Consider the following 25,488-nt stretch of genomic DNA (forward strand, 5'->3'; position numbering starts at 1 on the left):
TCTTCTCAAATTCTGATGCTTGGGATGACATCCTACCTGCCCCCAAGTTCCTGTCATAAACACCACCTGATACTTTATTCTGGTCACCAATACCTTGGTGTTAACCCAACCTTGACCTCCAGTCCTCACCTCTCTCTGACTGGTAGAGAAATGATTTTCATCCCTTCCATGAGAAGGGAGAAGGAATCTGACAGCAGAAATGTTTGGGCTCATAGTAATAAACTGCTTTTAACTTCAGCACATAACTATCTCTTTTCCAGGGTCATAAGTGACCACAGAAGTCTGAGCTGTGTAAATTTAAAAGCAGCCTCACATTTGTACCCTACATCAATTCTCTCTTCCCATTGTGACAGACGCTTTCATTTGTTGTAGTAATTCTTTTCTCTAAGGAACCCCTTTGTCTCTTATTTTACTCTGGTTTCCTTTGAAGATTCTAATGAAGCCACTTTCTATCCTTCACAAATGTCAGTAAGAGTCTGACCCTGATGTCAGACAAAGCCAGAGGTGGAGTTAGAAGCATGAGGTAGACTGACAGTAAAGTATTTGATACCTTGATATGTTCAGTCCTGACTTTGCTAGTCTGAAATTTTAAAACCAATTAGTAGCATATTTTGAATTATTAGAGACATAACTTCATATTAAAATGGTCCTAGTCAGCATTTTACATGAAAATATTTTCTCAAATATTGAGAGCACTTGTTTCAAGTCTCGGATCAATCTCAATGTTACTTGCTAAAAATGTGAAGGTAGGATATGATCCCAATAATCAGATTACAAAATTCACACCTACCATTAATTCTACTTGCAAACTAACATATGAAATAAAAATGCGCTCACAGTCTTTAACTTTCAATAATATACATGTTTCAAATAAAAGAATCTTGGTAAATATAAAGGCCAATAACTTCATTTTATTTTATTTTTTAATGATTTCAACTTTTATTTTAGAAACGGGGGTACATGTGTAGGTTTGTTACCTGGTCATATTGCATGATTCTGAGGTTTGGGGTATGATTGATCCCATCACCCAAATACTGAGAACAGTACCTAATAGGTAGTTTTTCAACCCATCTCCCTCGCCCTTCAAGTAGTCCAGAGTGTCTATTGGTACCATCTTTATGTCCCTGAGTGCCCAGTGTTTAGCTCTAACTTACGAGTGAGAACATGCAATATTTGGTTTTCTGTTCCTGTGTTAATTTGCTTAGGATAATGGCCTTCAGCTGCATTCATGTTGCTGCAAAGGATGAGATTTCATTCTTTTTTACAGCTACATACTATTCCATGGTACGTATGTGCCATATTTTCTTTATCCACTGGTGATGGGCGCGTAGGTTGATTCCATGTCTTTGCTACTATGAATGGTGCTGCAATGAACATATGCATGCATGTGCCTCTTTGGTAAAATAACTTATTTTCTTTTGGGTATATAACCTGGAAGGGGATTGCTGAGTTGAATGGTGGTTCAGTTTTGAGTTCGTTGAGAAATCTCCAAACTGCCTTCCACAGTGGCTGAACTAATTTACATTCCCACTAACAGCGTGTAAGTGTTCCCTTTCCTCTGCAGCCTCACCAGCATCTGTTGTTTTTTGACTGTTTAATGATAGCCGTTCTGACTGGTGTGAGATGGTATCTCATTGCGGTTTTGATTTTCATTTCTCTAGTGATTAGTGATGTTAAACATTTTTTCATATGCTTATTGGCATTGTGTGTCTTCTTTTGAGAAGTGTGTTCATGTCCTTTGCCCATTTTTAATAGGGTTGTTTTTGATTGTTGATTTAAGTTCCTATAGATTCTAAATATTAGGCCTTTATTAGAGGCATAGTTTGCAAATATTTTCTTCTATTCAGTAGGTTGTTTGTTTACTCTGTCGATAGTTCTTTTGCTGTGCAGAAGCTATTTACTTTCATTAGGTTCTACTTGTCAATTTTTGGTTTTGTTGCAATTGCTTTTGGGGGCTTTGCCAAAAATTATTTGCCAAGGCTGATATAGAGAAGGGTATTTCCTAGGTTTTCTTCTAGGATTTTTATAGCTTGAGGTCTTATTTTTAAATATTTAACCCATCTTGAGTTAATTTTTGTATATGCTGAAAGGTAGGCATCTAGTTTCATTTTTCTGCATATGGCTAGCCAGCTATCCCAGCACCACTTATTGAATAGGGAGTCCTTCCCCCATTGCTTATTTGTGTTGGCTTTGTCAAAGATCAGATGGCTGCAGGTGTTCAGCTTTATTTCTGGGTTTTTTATTCTGTTCCATTGGTCTAGGTGTCTTTTTTTGTGCCAGTACCATAATGTTTTGCTTAATGTAGCCTTTTAGCATAATTTGAAGTCAGGTAGTGTAAAGCCTCCAGCTTTGTTAACATCCTGGACCCGATGGAGTCACAGACAAATTCTATCAGATATACAAAGAACTGTTATCAATCCTACTGAAACTATTCCAAAAAAAATTGAGGAGGAGAGGCTCCTCTCTAACTCATTTTATGAAGCCAGCATCAGCCTGATACCAAAAACTGGCACAGACACAATGAAATAAGAAAGCTTCAGGCTAATATTCCTGATGAACATAGATGCAAAATTCCCCAACAGAATACTAGCAAACCAAATCCGGGAGCACACCAAAAAGTTAACACACCCTGATCAAGTAGGCTTTATTCCTGGGATGTACAGCTGGTTCAACAAATGTAATCAATAAATGTAATTTACCACATAAACAGGATTAAAAGAAAAATCCATATGATTATCTCAATAGATGCAGCAAAAGCATACAATAAAATCCAAAATCCCTTGATAATAAAAACCCTCAACAGACTAGACATAAAAGGAACATATCTCAAAATAATAGGAGCCATCTATGAAAAACCCACAGCCAGCACCATACTGAACAAGCAAAAGCTGGAACCATTCCCCTTGATAACTGGAACAAGAAAAAGATGCCCTCTCCCACCACTCCTATTCAGTATAGTACTGGAAGTTCTAGCCAGTGCAATCAGGCAAGAGAAATAAATAAAATGAATCCAAATAGGAAAGGAAGAAGTCAAACTATCTCTTTTCACTGATGATATGATTCTATACCTAGAAATCCCTAAAGACTCCACCAAAAGGCTCCTATAACTGATAAATGCCTTTAGTAAAGTTTCAGGATACAAAATCAATGTATAAAAATCAGTAGCATTTCTATATATCAATAACATTCAAGTTGAGAGTCAAATCGAGAACAAAATCCCATTTACAGTAGCCACACAAAAAAACTGAAATAACTAACATATTTAACCAAGGAGGTGAAAGATATCTACAAGAAGAACTACAAAACACTGCTGAAAGACATCAGAGACAACACAAATAAATGGAAAAACATTCCATGCTCATGAATTGGAAGAATCAATATCATTAAAATGGCCATACTGTCCCCCAAAATTTACAGATTCAACACTATTCCTATCAAACTGCCAAAGTCATTTTCCAGAGAAACAGGAAAAAACTATTCTAAAATTCCTATGGTACTTCATCTTAGAGATAAAGAAATGAAGACCCATAGAGTTGAAATGATTTCAAAAGTCTCTAGGCTTGAGTTCAAACTGAAACCTCCTTATTCTCAGTTTGGTTATCTTACCTTTACATCCATTACCATGTAAAAATAGCCTGTGATGTTAAAGTATTTTGCCACAATGACGCATTCATTTAGCCAGTAGATATTATTAGAGTATCTTCTATGCATCAGACGATGTGAAAGAAAAGTGATCTACTAGGAGTGAAAATATTAGTTCAAGCTTCAGGTCTTCCAAACCTGATGTGTGTATAAATTATACCAATGAGTGGTATAACCTAATTAATTGAAGGATGAGGCACATGCTACAAGGAGGGGTTACAGTGAAGTCATTCATAAGATCTCTTTCAGTTCTCAGCTTCTGTAATTCAACTAAACAGCTATACGTGTGTTTAAAGAAGAAAAAAACTCATGAATGAAGATTTACAGCTTCACCTGAGACCAAAGAAAGATGTTCACCTGGCAGATTTAAGTCGCTGGATAACATCTGACAATTTTTTTTTTTGTAAATGAAGAGACTATGATAGATTACTACCTGTCACTTTGTTCAAACAAATCAAGCATCTAGTAACTTTAAAAGAAACAGGTATACTGCATGCCTTATGTATTCAATAGTATATTTTTAGAATCTAGAAAGATAAAATGATTTTTACCAATGCTTCTCTTTTAAAGAAGAGCTGTTTGATAGACCTAAACATTTAGAATTACACTCCCAAATTCATTTTATGTACACTCTCCAAAAGAAATCATAAACTAAATTTGGCACTCCATTGAATTGGATCAGATCCAACAGATAATCTCCAAGGTCAACCTAGGTTTTAGATTTCATATAAGTAAGGTTGAAGGGGAGGAATAAGTTTTCACAAATCATTTAATATTTTAAGAAATGGCAGAGGGTTAGATTTTAAGAAAGAAGCCTAAATATGTTTAAAATCAGTTACTATAGATAAATAGTATGGCTGGCCATTTTTTTCTGATAAAATAAGAGACTATGTTTAATCCTGGTTTTCTCTTATAAATTTATTATTGTGGATCTCTATTAACCAAACTTTTCCTTGTTACAAATAAGAAAATCCCATTTTAGAGAGATGAGTATTTTTCAGGTATTCACACAGTAGGGCCAGAGCTCAGATTCTGTATTCAATTCTATTCCACTTCACTGCTATCTCCTTTTTGGTCCCTTGGCTCCCTCTCAGTTTGGGGGATGGTTTTTTAAATATGATTCCAGGTTTTTCTCATTAAAATTGGCATTGTGAACAGGATCTGAGAGACCAAATGGTGAGTCAGGGAGGAGTATCTATGGAGGAAATCTCAGAGTTGGCAACGTGCATGTGAGGTGGACTAGCCCAATTGTTCAAACTTTGTGGGCCACCACATAAGTATGGGGACACTTGGAAAACACTGGTAGAGACTGAGCACCTATTGCAAGAAGCTAAGATATTAAAGTACAATAAAGATAGTAAATGCACTGTTGTTGCAATATGGCTAGCTACTAAGAAATCATTAGAGCAGGAAAGGGAGAAAGAGTAAAAACTCCTGCAGAGGGTCAAAGGCATATCAGGTTTTCTAGGACTCCAGCTTGTTACATATCATGGTCCCTTCTTGTGCACATTTGAAAACTGATGGGCAAATTACAAAAAAAAAAAAATCAGAGCTCAAATGGTTAACCCACAACTATAAAGTTAAGCAGAATCTTCTAACACTTTCTATTTCTCTCTCTCTTTTTCTGCCTGCTTTGAATCTGCTATTTTTAAGTTGCTAGTGTTGAAATAAAACTCACTGTTTATGGTAACACTAATTCAAGGTTATTTAGGGATTTTGTTTTTCTTATACAGTTCAGCCAGTTCTAGCTAAAATGTAAACAATGAAATTCATTTGAAACTGAAGAAAAAAAAGGACAAAACAGGTTTTTAAAAATCAAACTGCCATGGAAACTGCTTTACCCAAAATTTTGATCCACAACTTTCCTTGGATTATCTATCAGGGCAAATAAAGTTTAGCCATGTGAACAGGTCCCAATTTTATAAAAAAATAATTTGAATCCAGCTGTCTTTTGTAATATAATGAGTTTATGATGCTGTCTCATGGCTAGAATTCCAAGGTGAAAGCCATTGGATCTCTGTATGTGTGCATACATGTTTAAATGTGTTTATGTGTATGTACATGTATTATGTGTTATATCTAGCATTCTACCACATTAACTTATAAATAAATGAGTACTCATAAATAAGTTCAAATGCTTTCCAAGTTTATATAAATTCAATAATCTTTGGTAAATAAACTGGCTTTAAAATTACTGGTAAAATAAAAATGTATCTTCAAAAGTGTCAGCATACATTTTTGTCTGAGTTTGCTAATAGATACATTTTATATTTGCTTCTGCTAGATACTTTATGGTGTCAGGGTTTGACATGAAGGTTATAAGACTGTAAACCCAGCCAAAAACAAAATGATCTTTGTTTGTGTGATTTTTTAATAAGCAAGATTAATTTGATATTGTTGGTTTAATGGAAACAGCTGAATTTTTCTGAGTTATCAGCAAAAATGCCCATGTTTAACTTGAAGGTTCTTGCTTAGCTGAATACCTGATATTCACAAGCTATGAAAATAGTTAACAGAAAAATAGTTTGCAATGATATGTAGCTTTACATAATGTCTTGGTTCTCACTAGTAACCCAGATAAACTGCTAAAAGTGAATAGATTGAGTAAATGTAAATGAGATCAATGCTTGTGGGTAAAACTTTCATGTAGTTTAAACTCTTAAAGTTATTTTAGGCACTCATTGAATGTCTTGATCACTTCCAGTTTAAAAAAAGTTGTAATATGGGGGAAGCATTGGTGGACTTCAGTGAGCTGGATAAAAACAAAGACCATGTCCAAAAAGTAATTAAGGAACAAAAAAGGGATGATGGGACAAATGGGTGTCTGTACACTTGCCCCGGCCCAAACAGGCAATATATATGAAACAATACTGTCTGCCAGGGGGACACTCTGAAATCACCCAAACAGTTCAGGAATTACATAAAGTACAAATAGTCAGTATGGCCCACAACCCCTGTAGCAGCCCTATGTGTCCTGTGAAGACACCAGATAGCACCTGGAGAATGACTGTAGACTACCGTGAGCTGAACAAAGTGGTGTCCCCGCACGTGCAGCTGTACCCAATAGTGCTCAACTGCTAGAGCAAGTGGTTTGTACGCTGGGAAATGTCCATGCTGTGACTGACCTGTCTAACACCTTTCCTAGTATTCCTTTAGTGGAAGATTCACAAGACCAGTTTGCCTTCACTTAGTAGGGCCAACGATAGACTTTTTAGGTGCTACCACAAGGGTACCTGCACAGCCACATCATATGTCACAGTATGGTTGCAAAGGACCTGTCTAGACTCTTTCTGCCTGCCTTGGTCTCCCTGTTTTACCATATTAATGATGACATGCAAACCTCAGAGCCTTTTACAGATTTGGAGACTGCCCTACAAACTATCTTAGATGGCTCAAAGGACAGGGAATGAGAAGTCAACCCCAAGAAGAAACAGGGGACCAGTATAGCCATCAAATTCCTGAGAGTCACCTGGTTGGAGAAGATGTAAAACATACCTAAAACTGTCATCAATAAGGTATCACAGTAGCCTGTTCCCCAGATGGTAAGCTAACTCCAGGTTGTCCTAGGTTTACTGGGCTATTTCTTCGTTTGGTACAAACCCTTCACCTTTCCTTCAATAAAGGAAAATTTAAAATGAGACTGTACACATATAGAGCAAGAGGCATTTGACAAATCAAAAATATTGGTAAAACAAGCCAAAGCATTAGGTGCCCCACTGCCACAGCATCCTTTTGTATTAGAAGCCACTAGAGATGCCACAGGGATGAGCTGGAGTTTGTGGCAAAAGCAACCAACAGGAATTGTTACCTGTTGGGCTTTTATCTCAATTGTAGAGGGGGTCAGAATCCTACTATACAGTCCTGGGGCAATAACTCTCAGCCCTGTATAGGACATTGCAACAAGTGGAGGCTATCACCAGAAAGCAGACCACCACAGAAAAAAACTGCCTACTCATAAAAGGGTGAATGAAAGGTCTCCTAGCCAAGCCCACCCCTAGAGTGGCACAATCACACTGCATAAGTGGCATCCCTGTCTACAACTTAGGGGTGCCTTGTCCACTAGTCCTTTAAGACAGGCACTATAGGAGGCATTAAGATCCATCCACTTTGAACAAGTGGAGGTAGCAGACATGGCAATGGAGCCACCTATCAGGTCAACCACATATATGAGGAGTCCCAGGCGATACTCACTAGGCTTGATACACTGATGGGTCTAGCAAAGTTACCTAACACCAACAGTCAGCAGTTTGTGGTGCAAAGGGATACTGACACCATACGGAGAGAACGGGGATTAGGACAAAGCAGTCAATGGGCTAGGTTACAGGAAGTTTGGATACCCATCACCTATGAGGCTTGGCTGCTAATCATCTATCTACACAGATAGTTGGGCTACACAAACAGGACTTACCATGTGAATCAATCAATGGGCCACAGACAGTTGGCAGGTTTGGGGCAAGCCCCTTTGGGGAATGTCCATGTGGCAGAACATTCACATCAAGTTATAAGAGAAGGATGCCCAACTTAGGTGTACCATGTGGATACACACAGCCCCAGGTTGCCTCTGAGAACTCAGGAGGCAGATGCCCTTACTCATGTTTGGGCACTTTGCCAGAGCCCATTGGAGGAGGCTGCCATATGGGTACATCACAGGAGCAGTCACCAAGGGGCAGCGACAGGTGGGCCATACGAAAGGCGGCAGGCATCCCAATCCAATCTGGAGATGCTTTGGCAGCTGTTCAGAACTGTGAGATCTGCTCATAACTGCGACCTGGAAAAGTTCCCTCCACACCAACTCACATACATTGAGCCATACAACTGTGCAAGACTGGCAAGTCAGTTATATTGGCCTCCTGTCCCCAGGTAGAGGGAGAAGGAGAAGGTGTGCCTTAACTTGTACAGACACAACAATGGGGCTACTACAGGGGCCTTCCCAGTAAGACATGCCACTCAACTGGAGACCAAGAGTCTCACTGCTCTTGGTGTCATGTATGACATGCCAAAAAGGATAGTGATCAAGGCCCCCATTTCACAGGTCACGATATCCAACACGGGGCATTGGAACAAAATATAGACTAAAGATTCCACTGGCCATATAACCCAACAGGGTAGGCCTCATAGAAAAAAAAATGGCCTGTTAAAAACTCAATTATGTGCATTGTCTCAGGACAGTTCTTAAGGGTACTAGACTAAGGATCTCCCTGAAGCTATACAAATTTTAAATAAGTCACCCACTACCACACATGGCATCACTCCCTGTGAATGGTTGGGCAGGCCTATAAAACAGGTGTCACAAATTCTCAGGATTACCTGAGACTCCAAGTCATGCTCCTGAAACAGATGGGCAGACTGTGCTCCTGAGAATAGCAGTGGATCTGCCAAGTGGCAATGGCTACGTGGACCTGAAGTTGAGCTGGAAATTGCTCCCATACTGGGTCAGTTTTATGGCACTGGGGGGCACTATGAAGACTGATGGAGGAGAGGCGATCCAAGCTATGCTCCTTTATAGAGGTCTGAGAGCTTTACAATATCAACACACGGCAGCACCAATACCTACAGGAGTAGGCATAGTGCTGATAGTGTGGGCAAGGCTGGAAACTTACCAGTTGGCTACTGTGCCCACTCTTAGGGAAGGAAACCATGTATGGTACTATAAGCTAGGCATGAAGTACATGGTGGCCTCCCTAATGGGGCCAATGGGAGATAATATAGCAGTAATAATGTTACAAGGAGTGGATACACCCATGAGGGTTCCTACTAAACACCTGTGTTTATGCCAATAGGCTGTTGTTCCTGCTACCCATGGAAGCTGCACTGGAATGTAACTACAGTAGCAGTCAGCAACCAGTCCAATTATTGGGTATATGGATACCTCCCACTATCAAATTATAACAATATGCCTCACAACAGTCTGCCTTTCTCCCTACAGAACTGGAGTGCCAGGTACATCAGCACCAATAGTGCAACCCAGGTTCACTGGGGATTGTCTCCACCTGGAAGCCTAATGGCCAATTTGATGGAGAACCAACAACATTTGCTCTTATACACAATACCTATTGTTGTACCTATACCCCTGATAAAAAGGATAATGTCACAGATGCGTTGAATAATTTGTCAACTTAGTTCCATGATACAGCCCAATTAGGTTTCTTTGACTCATGCTCAAAATGGTTACACACCTTACCTACTCATTGGAGTTATGCTTGCTAATAGGCGTTATAATTATAGTTAGCTTCTGTTTTTTATGCTGTTATGTATACTGTGGATGTGACTTGTACACACAAGCCATGTCTATATGTTACACATCTGTAGAGTTCTTCCCCTCATACCCCACTCAGGGACTCTTACACAAGATTTGTGGAAAGAATGTAAGGGCTGATGGATTGCAGTGTGACAGGTCCCTCACCATGTTACTTAAGGGTGTATGTCTGCTGCCTGAACCCTGGAGGCCAGGCTGCGAGCCAAGGCCATGATGCCTAGCCAAGGAGCAGGTGTCCCTAAGAACCCAAATATCTCGGAGAGAGTATATGAGAAGCTAACAAGGAAAACAGTCCCATCACACACACACACACACACACACACACACACACACACACACACACACACACGGCAAAGAGCCAGAAAATTAGCTTAAAAGCAGCTTAGAGATGGGAGGCAGGACAGATCTCTAAAGATGCCCTGCTGCCATCCAGGAGTGCCTCATATGCAAGTACTAATAAACTTACGTACTCGCCATGTTGGACTTGACTGAGTCATTTTTTGGTCTCTTAGTTCCCTTCCAGTTTGGGGGATGGTTTTTTAAATATGAGTCTTGGTTTTTCTCATTACAGTTATTATCACCACAATGGTAAAATACTTTGATATCTGTACTTATCAACAATTAAAAATTGACTCAAGATGTACATTAACATTCTTATTCTTTTTTAAAGCATATTTGAAGTTGCTTTTTATTTAATGTCTTAATTCCTCTTTTGCTAAACAACAGAGTGCAGAAAATAGTCATGGTTGAAAACACAACTGTCCAAAGGACAAAAGCAGAATAAAAACAATAATAATTATTCAAGAAATAAAATGAGATATTTCTTGTGTATCGAACTGGCAAAGTTTTTGAAATGATAATGCCTAGTGTTGGCAAGGGCAGGTGTGGTAAAATAGTCATGCTCATTTATTACTCATGGAACAGACTTTTTAGAAAGTAATTTGACCTTAACAGTGCTCATATCATTTGACATAGTAATATCACTTCTAGAAATGTTAAAATTCAAAATAAAAAGTTTCTTGAAAAATTTCAGCATTATTTATAATATTAGGAAATTGGAAATAATCTAACTGTCCAAGAACAGAGTAATAGCTAAATCAAATATGATACACATGTGATATGGTACCAGTAAAAAATCATTAATTTGAAGAATATTTAGCCACATAAATAAATGCTTCCCATGTAATGTGTAGAGAATGAGGCAAAAATATCACAATTTTATAAAACAGTGAACATTAAAAAGCAAGAAGGAAAGATACAAGGTTAACAGTGATATCTCTCTGTGAAGAGTTTACACTTAAGTTTGTAGATATGAGTTGGTAGACACATTACTTTTATCTATTTAGTAATGTGCAGATAATATACAATATACAAATAATATACCAAAGAACAGAGTCTTGATCAACTAATTATCTTTGTTCAGGGAATATCCCTTGAACTAAATCTGGAAGAATGAGTAGGTTTCTAGATGGAGAACTAGTAGCGGCATTCTTGAAGGAAAAAATTACATATGCAAAGCCACTGAGTTGTTTGTATTTCCAGTATCTAGTTCAAGAGCGAAATGCTCAATTAATGTTTGTTGATGAATAATAAATAAGTTATAAAGAAACATGATTTCTTTCTCTCTGAATGTCCTCTGTCTTCTGTATTTCAGTCACTAAAGGTTAACTATTACAATACAATGCTATATTTCTGTCTTCATTTGGGCTGCTATAACAAAATGTCTTAGACTGAGTAATTTATAAATAATAGAAATTTATTTCTCATAGTTCTGGAAGCTGGAAAGTCCAAGATCAAGACACCAGCAGATTCAGTGTCTGGTGAAGGCTCACTCTCTGCTTTATTGATGGTACCTCTTGCTGCATTCCCACATGATGAAAGGCCAGGAGCACATCCTTCAACCTTTTTTATAAAGGCACTGCTATGGCTTGAACGTGTCCTCCAAAGTTCACATGTTTCAAACTGGAACCCCAATGCAACAGTGTTAGGAGGTGGGGCTTAATGAGAGGTGATTCAGCTATGAGGGCTCTGTTCTCATGAATGAATTAATGCTGTTATCATGACAGTATGTTAGTTATCATGGAAGTGGGCTCATTTTAAAAGGGGGAATTCAGCTACCTTTTCTGTTTCTTGCTCATGTGATACCTTATGATGCAGCAAGAAGTCCCTAAACAAGATGCTAGCCCCTCGATCTTGGACTTCCCAGCCTCAAGAACCATGATACATAAATCTGTACTCTTTATAAATTACCCAATACTCTTTATAAATTACCCAGTACTCTTTATAAATTACCCAGTACTCTTTATAAATTACCCAGTCTTGGGTATTCTGTTATAATGGCAATCCCATTCATGAAGGCAGAATCGTCATGATTTAATCATTTTTCAAATGGCCCCACCTTTTAATACTATCACATGACTATTAGGTTCCAACATATGAATTGTGGAGGAACACCAACATTCAGAACATACAAGTTAAAAAATTCCAAGTTAATTAATTTTATATCAGTTACATTTTAGAATTTTGCTTTCTAAAATCATCTTTAAATTCTTTAATCTCATCAGTAGTTGATCTCCAAAAAGTTTGTGTAGGATGAGTGAATTCTGGACAACCTCACAGAGAACCAATCAACACCTCTTAAAAGTATTAACTCGAGCCTGAGGCTAGCAAGATGGCCAAATAAGAATAGCTCTGGTCTGCAGCTCCCAGTGAGATTGACGCAAAAGGCGGGTGATTTCTGCATTTCCAACTGAGGTACCCATTCATCTCATTGGGACTGGTTGGACAGTGAGTGCAGCCCACGGAGGGTAACCTGAAGCAGGGTAGGGCATTGTCTCACCCAGGAAGTACAAGGGGTCAGGGGATTTCCCTCCCCCAGCCAAGAGAAGCCGTGAGGGACTGTACCAGGAGGAACGGTGCACTCTGGCCCAGATATTGCACTTTTCCCATGGTCTTTGCAACCCACAGTCCAGGAGATTCCCTCTGGTGCCTATACGACCAGGGCTCTAGGTTTCAAGCACAAAACTGGGTGGCCATTACGGCAGACACTGAGCTAGCTGCAGGAGTTTTTTTCATATTCCAGTGGCACCTGCAATGCCAGTGACAGAAAACCATTCACTCCCTTGGAAAGGGGGCTGAAGCCAAAGAGCCAAGTGGTCTGGCTCAGCAGGTCCCACCCCCATGGAGCCCAGAAAGCTAAGATCCACTGGCTTGAAATTCTTGTTGCTAGCACAGCAGTCTGAGGTCGACCTAGGATGCTTGAGTTTGGTGGGGGGGAGGGGCATCCGCCATTGCTGAGGCTTGAGTAGATGGTTTTACCCTCACAGTGTAAACAAAGCCGCTGGGAAGTTCAAACTGGGTAGAGCCCACCGCAGCTCAGCAATGCCACTGTGGCCAGACTGCCTCTCTAAATTCCTCCCCTCTGGGCAAGGCATCTCTGAAAAAATGGCAGCAGCCCCAGTCAGAGACTTATAGATAAAACCCCAATCTCCCTGGGACAGAGCACCTGGGGGAAGGGGTGGCCGTGGGTGCAGCTTCAGCAGACTTAAGCATCCCTGCCTGAAGCTCTGGATAGAGCAGCAGATCTCCCAGCACAGCATTCAAACTCTGATAAGGGACAGACTGCCTCCTCAAGTAGGTCCCTGACCCCCATGTATCCTGACTGGGAAACACCTCCCAGTAGAGGCTGACAGACACCTCATAGAGAAGAGCTGAGGAGAGCTCTGGCTGGCATCTGGCAGGTGCCCCTCTGTGATGAACTTTCCAGAGACTGACAGACACCTCATAGAGAAGAGCTGAGGAGAGCTCTGGCTGGCATCTGGCAGGTGCCCCTCTGCGATGAACTTTCCAGAGGAAGGAACAGGCAGCAATCTTTGCTGTTCTGCAGCCTCAGCTGCTGATACTCAGCTGCTGATACTCAGGGTCTGGAGTGGACCTCCAGCAAACTACAACAGACCTGCAGCAGAGGGGCCTGACTGTTAGAAGGAAAACTAACAAACAGAAAGGAATACCATCAACATCAACAGAAAGGATGTCCACTCAGAGTCCCCATCTGAAGGTCACCAACATCAAAGACCAAAGGTAGACAAATCCACAAAGATGGGGAGAAACCAGCGCAAAAAGGTCGAAATTCCAAAAACCAGAATGCCTCTTTTCCTCTGAAGGATCACAACTCCTCATCAGCAAGGGAACAAAACTGGATGGAGAATGAGTTTGATGAATTGACAGAAGTAGGCTTCAGAAGGTGGGTAAAAACAAACTTCTCTGAGCTAAAGGAGCATGTTCTAACCCAATGCAAGAAAGATAAGAACCTTGAAAAAAAAAGGTAAGATGAATTGCTAACTAGAATAACCAGTTTAGAGAAGAACATAAATGTGGATGGAGCTGAATAACACAGCACAAGAACTTCGTGAAGCATACACAAGTATGATACACAAGTATCAATAGCTGAATCAATCAAGTGGAAGAAAGGATATCAGAGATTGAAGATTAACTCAATGAAATAAAGTGAGAAGACAAGATTAGAAAAAAAAGTAGTGAAAAGAAACGAACAAAGCCTCCAAGAAATACAGGACTATGTGAAAAGACCAAATCTATGTTTGATTGGTGTACCTGAAAGTGATGGGGAGAACAGAACCAAGTTGGAAAACACTCTGCAGGATATTATCCAGGAGAACTTCCCCAACCTAGCAAGGTAGGCCAACATTCAAATTCAGGAAATACAGACAACACCACAAAGATACTCCTCGAGAAGAGCAACCCCGAGACACATAATCATCAGATTCACCAAGGTTGAAATGAAGGAAAACGTGTTAAGGGCAGCCAGGGAGAAAGGTTGGGTTACCCACAAAGGGAGCCCATCAGACTAATAGCAGATCTCTCAGCAGAAACCCTACAAGCCAGAAGAGAATGGGGGCCAATATTCAACATTCTTAAAAAAAAAAATTTCAACCCAGAATTTCATATCCAGCCAAACTAAGCTTCATAAGCAAAGGAGAAATAAAATCCTTTACAGACAAGCAAATGCTGAGATATTTTGTCACCACCAGGCCTGCCTTACAAGAGCTCTTGAAGGAAGCACTAAACATGGAAAGGAAAACCAGTACCAGCCACTGCAAAAACATACCAAATTGCAAAGACCACCAATGCCATGAAGAATCTGCATCAATTTACTGGCAAAATAACCAGCTAGCATCATAATGACAGAATCAAACTCATATATAACAATATTAACCTTAGGCTGGGTGCGGTGGCTCACGTCTGTAATCCCAGCACTTTGGGAGGCCAAGGTGGGCGGATCACTAGGTCAGGAGATCGAGACCAGCCTTGCTAACATGGTGAAACCCCACCTCTACTAAAAATACAAAAAATTAGCCGGGCACAGTGGTGAGCACCTGTAGTCCCAGCTACTCAGGAGGCTGAGGCAGGAGAATGGCGTGAACCTGGGAGGCAGAGTTTGCAGTGAGCCGAGATCATGCCACTGCACTCCAGCCTGGGCAACAGAGTGAGACTCCTTCTCAAAAATAAATAAATATATATATATATATATACCTTAAATGTAAATGAACTAAATGGCCCAATTAAAAGACACAGACTGGCAAATTGGATAGAGTCAAGACCCACTGATGTGCTGTATTCAAGAGACCCATCTCACATGCAAAGACATACATAGGCTCAAAATAAAGGGATGAAGGAAGAATTACCAAGCAAATGGAAAGCAAAAAAAAGCAGGAATTACAATCCTAGTCTCTGATAAAACACAGTTTAAACCAACAAAGATCAAAAGAGACAAAGGCTATTATGTAATGGTAAAGGGGTCAATGCAACAAGAAGAGCTAACTATCCTAAATATATATGCACTCAATACAGGAGCACCCAGATTTATAAAGCAAGTTCTTAGAGACCTACAAAGAGACTCAGACTCCCACACAATAATAGCGGGAGACTTTAACACCCTACTGTCAATATTAGACAGATCAATGGGACAGAAAATTAACAAGGATATTCAGGACTTGAACACAGCTCTGGACCAAGCAGACCTAATAGACATCTACAGAACCCGCCACCCCAAATCAACAGAATATACATTCTTCTCAGCACCACATCACACTTATTCTAAAATTGACCACATAATTGGAAGTAAAGCACTCCTCAACAAATTTAAAATAACAGAAATCATAACAAACTGTCTCTCAGACCACAGTGCAATCAAATTACAACTCAAGATTAAGAAACTCTCAAAATTGCGCAACTACATGGAAACTGAACAAACTGCTCCTGAATGACTACTGGGTAAATGATGAAATGAAGGCAGAAATAAAGATGTTCTTTGAAACCAATGAGAACAAAGACACAATGTACCAGAAACTCTGGGACACATTTAAAGCAGTGTGTAGAGGGAAATTTATAGCACTAAATGCCCACAAGAGAAAGCAGGAAAGATCTAAAATCGACACTCTAACATCACAATTAAAAGAACTAGAGATACAGGAGCAAGCAAATTCAAAAGCTAGCAGAAGACAAGAAATCACTAAGATCAGAGCAGAACTGAAGGAGCTAGAGATACAAAAAACCCTTGAAAAAATCAACAAATCCAAGAGTTGGTTTTTGAAAAGATCAACAAAGTAGATAGAACCCTAGCCAGACTAATAAAGAAGAAAAGAGGAATTAACATTGAAGATGGCCGAACAGGAACAGCTCCAGTCTACAGCTCCCAGTGTGAGCGACACAGAAGACAGGTGATTTCTGCATTTCCAACTGAGGTACGTGGTTCATCTCATTGGGACTGGTTGGACAGTGAGTACAGCCCATGGAGTGTGAGCCAAAGCAGAGCTGGGCGTCGCCTCACCCAGGAAGTGCAAGAGGTCAGGGAATTCCCTTTCCTAGCCAAGGGAAGCCATGACAGATGGTACTTGGAAAATCAGGATACTCTCACCCTAATACCACGTTTTTCCAATGGTCTTAGCAAACAGCACACCAGGAGATTATATCCCGCACCTGGCTCAGTGGGTCCCATGCCCACTGAGCCCTGCTCACTACCAGCACAGCAGTCCGAGATTGAACTGCAAAGCAGCAGCAAGGCTAGGGGAAAGGCATCCGCCATTGCTAACGCTTGACTAGGTAAACAAAGCGCTGGGAAGCTCGAACTGGGTGGAGCCCACTGCAGCTCAAGGAGGCCTGCCTGCCTCTGTAGACTCCACCTCTGGGGTCAGGGCATAGCTGAACAAAAGGCAGCAGAAACTTCTGCAGACTTAAACATCCCGGTCTGACAGCTTTGAAGAGAGCAGTGGTTCTCCTAGCATGGAGTTTGAGATCTGAGAACTGCCTCAGATCTGACAGACTGCCTCCTCAAGTGGGTCTCTGACCCCCAAGTAGCCTAACTGGGAGACACCTCCCAGTAGGGGCCAACTGACACCTCATACAGCCAGGTGCCCCTCTGAGACGAAGCTTCCAGAGGAAGGATCAGGCAGCAACATTTGCTGTTCTGCAATATTTGCTGTTCTGCAGCCTCCACTGGTGACACCCAGGGAAACAGGGTCTGGAGTGGACCTCCAGCAAACTCAAACAGACCTGCAACTGAGGGTCCTGACTGTTAGAAGGAAAACTAACAAACAGAAAGGAATACCATCAACATCAACAAAAAGGACACCCACACCAAAACCCCATATGTTGGTCACCATCATCAAAGATCAAAGGTAGATAAAACCACAAAGATGGGGAGAAACCAGAGCAGAAAAGCTGAAAATTCTAAAAACCAGAGTGCCTCTTCTCTTCCAAAGGATTGCAGCTCCTCGCTAGCCATGGAACAAAGCTGGATGGAAAATGACTTTGAGAAGTTGACAGAAGTAGGCTTCAGAAGATTGGTAATAACAAACATCTCCGAGCTAAAGGAGGATGTTCACACCCATTGCAAGGAAGCTAAAATCCTTGAAAAAAGATTAGAGGAATGGCTAACTAGAATAAACAGCATAGAGAAGACCTTAAATGATCTGATGGAGCTGAAAACCATGGTACGAGAACTACATGACACATGCAGAAGCTTCAGTAGCCAATTCGGTCAAGTGGAAAAAAGGGCATCAGTGATTGAAGATCAAATGAATGAAATGAAGCGAGAGAAGAAGATTAGAGAAAAAAGAGTGAAAAGAAATGAACAAAGCCTCCAAGAAATATGGGAATATGTGAAAAGACCAAATCTATGTTTGACTGGTGTACCTGAAAGTGACAAGGAGAATGGAACCAAGTTGGAAAACACTCTGCAGGATATTATCCAGGAGAACTTCCCCAACCTAGCAAGGTAGGCCAACATTCAAATTCAGGAAATACAGAGAACACCACAAAGATAATCCTTGTGAAGAGCAACCCCAAAACACAATTGTCAGACTCACCAAGGTTGAAATGAAGGAAAAAATGTTAAGGGCAGCCAGGGAGAAAGGTTGGGTTACCCACAAAGGGAAGCCCATCAGACTAATAGCAGATCTCTCAGCAGAAACTCTACAAGCCAGAAGGAGTGGGGGCCAATACTCAACATTCTTAAAGAAAAGAATTTTCAACCCAGAATTTCATATCCAGCCAAACTAAGCTTCATAAGTGAAGGAGAAATAAAATCCTTTACAGACAAGCAAATGCTGAGAGATTTTGTAACCACGAGGCCTGCCTTACAAGAGCTTCTGAAGGAAGCACTAAACACGTAAAGGAACAACCGGTACCAGCCACTGCAAAAACATGCCAAATTGTAAAGACCATCAATGCTAGGAAGAAAATGCATCAACTAACAAGCAAAATAACCAGCAAACATCATGACAGGATGAAATTCATACATAACAATATTAACTTTAAATGTAAATGGGCTAAATGCCCCAATTAAAAGACACAGACTGGCAAATTGGATACAGAGTCAAGACCCATCAGTGTGCTGTATTCAGGAGACCCATCTCACATGCAGAGACACACATAGGCTCAAAATAAAGGGATGGAGGAAGATCTACCAAGCAAATGGAAAACAAAAAATAAGCAGGGGTTGCAATCCCAGTCTCAGATAAAACAGACGTTAAACCAACAAAGATCAAAAGAGACGAAGAAGGCCATTACATAATGGTAAAGGGATCAATTCAACAAGAAGAGCTAACTATTCTACATATGCACCCAATACGGGAGCACCCAGATTCAAAAGCAAGTCCTTAGAGACCTACAAAGAGACTTAGACCCCATATAATAATCATGGGAGACTTTAACACCCCACTGTCAACATTACACAGATCAACGAGACAGAAAGTTAACAAGGATATCCAGGACTTGAACTCAGCTCTGCACCAAGCAGACCTCATAGACATCTACAGAACTCTCCACCCCAAATCAAGAGAATATACATTCTTCTCAGCACCACATAGTATTTATTCCAAAACTGACCACATAGTTGGAAGTAAAGGACTCCTCGGCAAATGTAAAAGAACAGAAATCTTAACAGTCTCTCAGACCACAGTGCAATCAAATTAGAAGTCAGGATTAAGAAACTCACTCAAAACCGCACAACTACATGGAAGCTGAACAACCTGCTCCTGAATGACTACTGGGTAAATAGTGAAATGAAGGCGGAAATAAAGATGTTCTTTGAAACCAATGAGAACAAAGACACAACATACCAGAATCTCTGGGACACAATTAAAGCACTGGGTAGAGGGAAATTTATAGCACTCAATGCCCACAAGAAAACATCTAAAATCGACACCCTAACATTAAAATTAAAAGAACTAGAGGAGCAAGAGCAAACACATTCAAAAGCTAGCAGAAGGCAAGAAATAACTAAGATCAGAGCAGAACTGAAGGAGACAGAGACACCTGCACATTGTGCACATGTACCCTAAAACTTAAAGTATAAAAAAAAAAAGAATTAAGGTTTATTCTTGAAACAAGAAAAAGAACATGTGGCAAAAAAAGTAACTATTGAACATATCTTAGTCCAAGATAAACACATTTAAAAATGCATAAGAAATACGAAATTAGACAATAAAAGTGAGACATTGCTTGGGAAACTACTTAGCCATTGATCAGAGAGACTCTTTTCTTGATAGGTCAGAAATTAACCAATCAATATTTGTATAAGGCAGTGAAGGAAAGATTTACAGCTTGTATAAACAGACATCAGTCAGAATGGTTTTTCAGTAATTTTTGTTTTCTATTCAAAACAATATTGACACATAATCAAATATCACTCACACTGTTTGCATGGCCCTTTCTTGTGAGAGTCCTTTTCTTTTCTTGTTTCAAATTTCCCAACAGTGGCAACCCCTGACCCACATCTAATTACAGGAGAGATGGACAAAGAAGGGCTTGTTCACAGTTAATGCTTCACTGGAGCTGAGATGATCTTCCTCACTCTTTCGTACAGAACGTGATTGTTAGTGACAATATACAAATGCTACTTTTCCGGTTTTATTTGGGGCAGTGAAATGTGCATTACACTTTCCTCCAATAGAAACGATTCAGCAGCAAGCAGAAAATCTCATGATGTAGGGCAAGATGTGCAGAATCTGAAGAACGCTTCATGTTCTCGTTACTTCCCGTGTTTAATGTTTATATTTCTTAAGAGAAAAACACCCCAAACCTTGTGTGCAGTAGCTCCATGTCCATTTCTTTTCCCAGATGAAGGATTATCCCTTGACAGGCCAATGAAACTTGGCCTGAGAAACAAAATATTCCAAGGCTTCCTTGGCATGATGCAAAGGGCTGAGATTAAGAAAGAGCATACATATTCACAAAAGAAAAATGTTATATGCTGGATCTATGAAAAAGAGCTAGGTAAAATTATAATAAATTGTAAAATATTCCTGAGATCCTGTGATACTAAAGTTATTCACTTTTCTTTCATTTAATAATAATTCATAATAATCTATTATATATAAGGTACTGTATTAATATTACGTTGGTTCAAAAGTAATTGTGGGTTTTGCCATTACTTTTAATTGGCATTTAATGGCATTTGCCATTACTTTTAATAGGTATTTAATATTGGCAATATCTTAATTGGCATTAATATTACATTGGTGCAAAAGTAATTGTGGGTTTTGCCATTACTTTTAATTGGCATTTAATGGCATTTGCTAGTACTTTTAAAGGCAAAACCCACAATTACTTTTGCACCAACCTAATATAAGTAACTAATATTTATTGAGCGTTTACTGTGTGTGAAGCACTACACTATATATTTTACACACATTATATCAAAGATATTATGAATAATAATTATAGGTATTATTATTATTATCCCCATCTTACAGAAGAAAAATAGGAAGCTAAAGAGGTTAAATAATTTGTCATATGAGGCAGTGCTGGGATTTATTTTTTTCTATTATACCACAAGAACCACCTAAAAACATTTCAAGATTGAAGGAATACAGATATTGAGAGTGCCAAACAAAGCATAAATCAATACTTTGTTAAGGTAAATATAAATCATTTTTTAATTAGCCACCTAAATTTCATTTGAGGTCAAAAGCATAAATATTAAAGTACTTTTGCTGTTGACAGTAATGTTTCCCAGTCTCATCTGTAGCCCCTGCCAACAGCCAACGTCATGATAAATTTTACAGGGGGTAACAGGAAAACTATCATTGTTTTGGTCAGTGTGGAAATTTTCCTGCTGGCTCTTCAGTTGCAGCCTTTGACAGTGAAGTTACCTCTCAAGTCTAAAAGGCCTAAAGTCTGTAAAATACCCCAAACTGGGATTTTTCCTGTGTTTGACAAACAATAGCTAGGAGTTGCAGCTACTCAGTTCTATTTTAACTTCTGTGGTAGTGAACTTAACTGTGATCATTTCATAAAAACATTTGATTATTGACTTATACAATAAACTCTTACTGAGTACTTATTCATGTAATTGACATGACAGGGTATTTTGTTCATTTCCTTAAATATAGTCATATATAACCAAAGAAAATATAACCAATAGTAGTTTGCATATTTACCTTGGGCAACTATAGCATGTTTAGGACCATTTCTATGACTCAGTTCACATATGCTCTAAGGAAGACATGTGAAGAGTATCTGTAACTATTCCCAGGTCCTCTGGATAACTCAGACATTACTAAAGAGGGTTAAATGCCTTTTTCACTATGTTTAACCCTAGTCCCATGTGCATGCTTCGTATAGTTTGTGTTAAAAGAATAATAATAAATCTGTTGGATAAATGAGCTTTATATCATTTCAAACTTTTATAGGACATCTTTAATAAAAGAATAGTATTCTGTGGATCAGAGGTTCTGATTCTACTACTGACAATATGCCAACCCCACCATCTGTCTATTTAAACAAGCCATAGTAACTGACTGCTTCCATGAGAGTCAGTGGAACTGAATGGATGGTAAGAGTGTTAAGGGATAGTACCTGATGTTCGTTAGTATAGCCCCAGTGACTTTCAGCTCATTTCTGAAAATAGAATGAACAAATAAACCAGGCCTTTCACCAGATAGCCCATGATGAAGAAGTAGGCTTTTAGAGACAATGCTGGGAAGTGTTGGTAAATGGTCCAACCCCTGCAGACCCAGGAACTATGGAGAAGATTAAAAAAAACTCTGGGACCCTGCTTCAGAATGGGTTCAGAAGTTCCAGCAGGGATGACAGAGTCCAGGGACTAGATGGCTCCATCTAATGAGCAGACTGAGAGATAAAACTGACTTTGGTCAGCAAAAGAAAGTACAATAATCACAATGTACCTGTGGTCCTGGGAGAATAAAGATAGATGGGCCAGATGGAGGCTTCCAAAAGAAGTAAATAGTTAAGGCCCCCCACTTCATGAGCAGTTGAAGTATTCTTAGAGGGAGTCTGACAGCAGTGCACTTCATGGACCTGTGCAAGCAAATAAAGTCTTAGTCTGGGCTTGGGAGGAAAATGCCAGACTTTAGAGGCATAACTACAAATAGCACACAAGGTCAGGGCAGGACACAGCAAGGATAGACTAATGTTGAGTCTGATAGTCACGAAATTTCCCAAGAAGAGCTCTTAAAATCACCCTGCTGTTCACTCCTTATACTAGTCCTCAGAGTCTGTGACTGCCTTTTGCTCAGAGAAAATCCATTTATTTAATTCTATTTTTAACACTTTCCTTCAACTCCTAAGCTATCTATAGCCAATATTTTCAAATGGTTCTACATATGACTCCTTTGAATAAGACTCAATGAACAAAATGTAAAATGGTGACAAGATCACTTAAGCCTTACCTTAGCAGTCTAGTGATGGCACAGATCCCAAGATCACCTGGCTCCTTCCCCTCATTTTACATGCAAAACACTAAGGAACTGGGAGGTTGAATGACTTCTTTGACATAGCACAACTGGTTAACATTTGAACTAGAATCTATGTCAGGAACTCATGCCTAGTAAGTACTTTCTGTTTCCCTGCACAGTGATTCCCCCATTTTGCTCTCCTTACTTACTATTTCCTATGTTGCTCAAGACTTCATGAAACAATATTCTTATGAGAGTGTACTTCCCAAATAGCTTGCTTACTAGTTCTCTCTTAATGAAATCAATGTCTTACTTGTTGGACTTCTGAATCTTGCTTGTTATTGCTAAAAACAAAACAAAACACAAATGTAATGTCCAATGGATTTATACATTTATAAGCCTATATGACTCAAAAATTGCCAAATATGATTTATGTGTGATCGACACTATTAATGACCAATGACATTTCAAAAATCTTTAAGTGACCTTATCAATAAGGGATATGAAATTTGATAGGATACAGAAAACTCAAGAAATTCAAATTAAATGAAAGGCAGAGATGTAAAAATGCAGTGAAAATGATCCAAGTAGGCATTCCAGCTCAGCCGCTAATTAATTCTGCGACCTCTGTCAACTCACTTAACTTCTCTATGGCCTAGATTACATACCTGTCAAAAACAATTTTTTAACAAGTTGAAACTGTTGAATTGAATAGCCTAAAAAATTCCTGAATAAATGAAGCCTCCAGAGCTCCATATAGACTGTACTCCAATTATTAGCAATAATAAGGTCTAAGATATAAGCATGGCTTATAGACAGAAAAGTCTGTGTGATAACAGCTAACTTAAAGAACAATAACCATATGCCACATTGTTGAAGAGCTATATGTAAACTCATACAATAACTGCCACCCAAACTAAATGAGGTAAGCACCATTGTTTTCATCCCCACTTTCCAGATGAGTATACTGAGTCACAGACAAGTTAGTAACTTGTTAATGTTACACATATAGTAAATAGCAGAGCTAGGATTTGAACCCAGTCTCACTCCAGAGCCATGCCCCTCTGGGGATGGGTAACCTGACAGATTTAGGTAGCTGGTCATGGCAGAGATTAAGAGACCCTGATGGTCTTTTGAGGTAAAGTGGATAATAAGTTCTGACAACAGCATCTTTCCTAAGGCTGGTTTCTCAGTTTATACTAGTAAGTTGCCAATATTCACCCAGGTGCTTAAGCTAAAAATCAAAGAATCATTATTGATGTTTGCCTTTCTTTCACCCCATAGCCCATTAGCAGGTTTTATTAGGTTTGCCATCAAAATAAATCCAGAATCCAACCATTTCTCACCACTCTACTACTACCACTTAGTGCATGTCCATCTTCATCATCACCAGGAATATTGCAATTGCCTCCCTATTGGCTTTCCTGCTTTTCTACTTACCCTTCTATAGTCTCATCTCCTTATAGCATATGAGTAATCATTTTTAAAACATGGGGTAGATCACATCACCCCTCCGCCTACTCAAAATCTTCAGTGACTTCCCGTCAAATTTTGAATAAAATACTACATGATCTAGCCTGACTACCTCTCTCATCTCATCCTTACCCACTCTCCCTAACTTACTCCACTAGCTTTCTGGCTGTTCTTCAAATATGTGAACTCACCCCCACCTCAGGTCCCGTGAACTGGCATTTCTATTTGCCTAGAATGTTCTTCCCAAAGACATTTATACATTTGACACCTTCACATCATTCAGACCCCTGACTAAATGTCTCTTCCACAAAGAGCAATTCCTGACTACCCTCTCTAAAACAACTCAGCCCTTCAGTCACAATCACCACACCTCAGACTTCATTTCTCTTCACAGCATTTGCAGTTACCTGAAATTACATTCAAAATGTATTTGATAATAACCTTGAGGATACAGGCCTAGGGTACCTTTTTAACTGCTTTACCTTCAGTGCTTGGACAGTGGCAGCTATAATAGTAAATGCTCAATTAACCAAGTGAATTAATTCCTCCGAGCTCCATCATTTTTTGATACCATGATATTCACAGGACCTGACCCTGTCAGATTCTGAATAGACTTCACCACTCATCTATCTTAGGGCAGATTGCTTGGAATTGGTGGCCCATAACAGCACCTTTCTTATGGAGGTAAATGCTCCACCTGCAGTAGCACTCCTCTCTCATTTTCTCTTTTCCTGGTATGGTGTGAGGAGGCTTTGCTGTTTTCTCTTTCCTTTGAGGTAGACACATTTTTTCATTTCTCATTATTCAGTTTGTTTTTGTCATGGAATATATTTTGCTATCTAAATAAAGCTTCCTGAAGTCTTTGAACTTCTGTGGTGATGTTCTGTATTCTTTCCTACC

The 25,488-nt window shown here is 39.6% G+C and overlaps 1 long non-coding RNA gene across 2 annotated transcripts in view; it reads right to left on the minus strand.

The window, feature by feature from the left end:
• LOC130541389 (uncharacterized) overlaps positions 1-25,488 on the minus strand; it is a 195,717-nt gene that overhangs the window by 154,343 nt on the left and 15,886 nt on the right. The window lies entirely within an intron of this gene.

Source organism: Pan paniscus, chromosome 2 (genome assembly GCF_029289425.2).
Source record: "Pan paniscus chromosome 2, NHGRI_mPanPan1-v2.0_pri, whole genome shotgun sequence".
NCBI lineage: Eukaryota > Metazoa > Chordata > Mammalia > Primates > Hominidae > Pan > Pan paniscus.